The 4242-nt window shown below is 34.9% G+C and overlaps 1 pseudogene; it reads right to left on the bottom strand.

The window, feature by feature from the left end:
* Positions 1-411: 411 nt before the first annotated feature.
* LOC128778615 (olfactory receptor 2T29-like) lies at positions 412-1356 on the bottom strand (annotated as a pseudogene).
* Between the last annotated feature and the right edge of the window lie 2886 nt (positions 1357-4242).

The following is a 4242-nucleotide window of genomic DNA, read 5'->3' as shown; positions in this document are numbered from 1 at the left end:
TCAGTCTAAATTTTTCTCTCTTTCTCTCCCTTCTTTACTCCCTCCCTCCTTCTCTCTCTATATCCTTTTTTTCCTCATTTATGTTTGAGAAAATTTCTTATCTCCACATGGCCTTTATCCTCTAAATATTTCATTATGTATTTCATAAGAATGGGGATATTCTTCTATACACTAAGAGTGTAGCTATAAACTTTAGTCAGTGTTACATCAAAATATTACAACAGTACACTACCCTTTAGTGGAGGAGTTTATAATCAAAGACACTTGTAATATTGAAGCAATTCATAAAGTAGTTTGTGAATATGATATAAGATGCCATGGTATTAGGGGCTAAGAAATATCACTGGCATAAATTTCTGATGTGTAGAATGAAGAAAAACACATTAACATCTAAATTTTGTATTTTCTAATTTATTGAAAGACAGTTCCCACATTCAACATTTTCTTTAAAGTCCCTGTGACATCTTTATTCCTCAGACTATAGATTAAAGGGTTTAGCAGTGGTAGGAGGATGGTATAAAAAACAGATACCATTATGTCCTTTTCAGGGATGTAGTGAAAGCTGGGAAGCATGGAGTTGTAGACTCCAGCCCCACAAAAGAGGATAACAACAGTCATATGGGAGGAAAAAGTGGCAAAGGACTTCTTCTGGCTCTTTGCTGAGTTCATCCTGTAGATGGTGAGGAGGATGAAAAAACAGGAGTTTGAAATGACTCACTGGGAAAAGGAGCATGAGGACACAACAGAGGTACATGAGTGTCTCATGGAGGGAAGTGAGCAGGAAAGCTTTACTATGTCAGGGACTTCACAGAAGAAATGATGGATCTCCCGAGATCTGCAGAAAGGGAATGTCATGGTGACAGATGTGAGCATGAATCCATCCACAGATGCCAGAAACCAGCAGCCAAATACCAGTAGGAGACAAACCCTATGGTTCATGATGACAGGATAACAAAGAGACTGGCAGAGGCAACATAGCAGTCATAGGCCATGGTGGCTAGAAGGAAACATTCTGAACCTCCTAGTGTCACATAGAGAAACATTTGTATCCCACAGTCGAGGGTTGAGATCTTATTCACACCCATAACCTGGTTCATAAGCATCTCGGGCACAGTGATGTAAATGTACATTACATCCATGAGAGACAACTGGCTGATGAAAAAGTACATAGGGGTGTGCAGATAAGCATCAACAGTATATCAGAAATATCAGGATAGAGTTTCCAGACAATACCAACAAGAAAAACACAAAAATGACCACACAGAGGAGAGTTGGGTGTTTTGACTGACTGAAAATTCCCACCAGGATGAAATCAGACTGTGCCGTTTCATTGACCACCCAAGTTTTGTTGTCCATGAGGTTTCACCTAGACGTAAGTTCATTGAGACCTCAAATTCAGCAAGGAAAGTTTGGGAGGCAATGGGTCATTTATAAAATGCAATAACCTGAAATGATTTATGAAATGCTTACTGAAAAAAAAGAAAAAAAAGTAATGCTTACTGAGAGTTTTTGTGTTAATGTTTGTGTACATCAACATGTGCTAAAAAGAAGTCCCATGGCCTATATATAGGGGATTATTAATCACTTATGATTTAATGAACTTATTACAAAACTAAAAATTTACAAATGTGGGTCAGAATGGCTAACTAATATTGAAATTGCCACAGTTCACATCATCACATTTCATCATGATAGATAATGTCATACATTAACATATATTTACAGAGAGGCTAACTTAAGCATATATGGCAAATCACTGAATCATTGAAAATATAAATAAAAATTATATTTCTAGAATTTTTGTTATACAAGTCTAAATTTATTTAACATCAATGCTTTGAGTACCAACAATAATATTAAAAATTCTTGGAAGTATATTCAATGTAAGGAAGATGTAGAAGCAAATTAAACATAATTGGAGAAAAACCATACCAAATATTAGAGACCCTTGTACCTATAGGAGCAGGCTTCCCTGTGAGGTTTTTGTGGTTGTGTACAGTGAGCAACGCACACACCAGGGAAAGGTCAGGTTTCTCACACATGAATGACCCTTTAGAGACCTATGAGCCTTTAGATGATACACTTAGAATCTCAGCAACCATAGACCCAACTTCCCCCCTTTACTCACCATTTCTGTGTCCACTCTATATAAAACAAAGGATAAGCTTAATTTTGGAGCTCAGGTGTGGCGAGGATTGAGGGGAAATAATAAAACTACTTAGAACATTACCAGTTACAGATACACACATATACTTTTAGTTAAAAGAGTTCATATCAATCTTAATTATTATGAAGGATCAATGTAAGAAATAGCTGTGACTATTACCGTCTTATGATGCAAGATGCATTACTTCACATGGTTTAACATCTATTCATATATTTAAAAATTTAGAATTGATCATTTCTGTATCTCCAACAACTTGAATAAGTGTGTGTGTTTATGTTTATTTATTTTGACATGTACTTTTTCCATACAAATATACATAATCAAATAAACATATAATTGATCATGTAATATATATTTATATATTTTGACTATGTATATATATGTATATATACATATATATATATATCTTTTTATTTTTTATTTTTTAATGAAATTTATTGTCAAATTGGTTTCCATACAACACCCAGTGCTCATCCCAACAGGTGCCCTCCTCAATGCCCATCACCCACCCTCCCCTTCCTTCCCACCCCCCCATCAACCCTCAGTTTGTTCTCAGTTTTTAAGAGTCTCTTATGGTTTGCCTCCCTCCCTCTCTAACCATTTTTTTTTCCTTCCCCTTCCCCATGGTCTTCTGTTAAGTTTCTCAGGATCCACATAAGAGTGAAAATATTTGGTATCTGTCTTTCTCTGTATGGCTTATTTCACTTAGCATCACACTCTCCAGTTCCATCCACATTGCTACAAAAGGCCATATTTCATTCTTTCTCATTGCCATGTGGTATTCCATTGTATATATAAACCACATCATCTTTATCCATTTGTCAGTTGATGGAAATTTAGGCTCTTTCTATAATTTTGCTATTATTGAAAGTGCTGTTATAAACATTGGGGTGCATGTGCCCCTAAGCATCAACACTCCTGTATCCCTTGGGTAAATTCCTAGCAGTGCTATTGCTGGGTCTTGAGAAACTTAACAGAAGACCATGAGGGAGGGCAAAGGGAAAAAAAAGTTATAGGGAGGGAGGGAGGGAGGCAAACCATAAGAGATTCTTAAATACTGAGAACAACCTGAGTGTTGATGGGGGTGGGGGAGAGGGGAAAGTGGGTAACGGGCATTGAGGAGAACACTTATTGGGATGAGCACTGGGTGTTGTATGGAAACCAATTTGACAATAAATTATATTAAAAAATAAAATACAAAAATAAAACGTATCTTAACACAAACAAAAATGGAAACACCACACAGCAAAATTCATGATATGTAAAATAAGTAGTGTAAGAGGGAACTGTATAGATATTAATGCACACATTAATAAAATAGAAAAATCTGAAATATACAACCTACCCTTACATGCCATGGGAATATAAAAAGCCACAAACTAAGCTCAAATTGAAATAAAAAAAAAAGAAAATGAAAATTAGAGCAAACATAAATAAAATAAAGAACAAGCAAACAATAGAAAAGATTAACAAAACTAGTAGATTCTTTGAAAAGATGAACCAAATAGGAAAAACTGCTACACCAATGAAGGAAAAAAGACAGAAGACTCAGACAAACAAAACTTCTTACAATTGAAAGAGGAAATATTGCAACTGAAAAGGACTACTGTAAACAACCATATATCAACTAAATGGAAAACCTAGAAGAATGGGATAAATTCTTACAATATGCCAAGATTGAAACAGGAATAAATAGGAAATTTGAACAGGCTAATTACCAGAAAACATATTGAATCTGTAGTCAAAAATATCTCAATAAACAAAATACTAGGAAGAGATGGCTTTACTGGTGAATTTTCCCAAACATTGAAAAAAAATAAAACTATCACAAATTTTTTTTTAAACTCTCCCAAAATATTAAAGAGGAGAAACACTCTCACAATCATTTTATGAGGCCACATTACTTTGATACCAGAGTCAGGTAAAAACACTAAAAGAAAAGAAAACTATAGACCAATAGGCCTGATTAACATAAATGCAAAAATTCTCAGTAATTAACAGTACATAATGGAGCATGATCAAATGGGACATAACCTGGGATGCAAGAATGTTTCAGCATCTGCAAATAAATCAAT

Source organism: Panthera pardus, unplaced genomic scaffold (assembly GCF_024362965.1).
Source record: "Panthera pardus isolate Hobbes unplaced genomic scaffold, ASM2436296v1 HiC_scaffold_1, whole genome shotgun sequence".
Taxonomy (NCBI): Eukaryota; Metazoa; Chordata; class Mammalia; order Carnivora; family Felidae; genus Panthera; species Panthera pardus.
The sequence above is the reverse complement of the archived record's forward strand: the minus strand, read 5'-3'. Positions and strand labels throughout refer to the sequence as shown.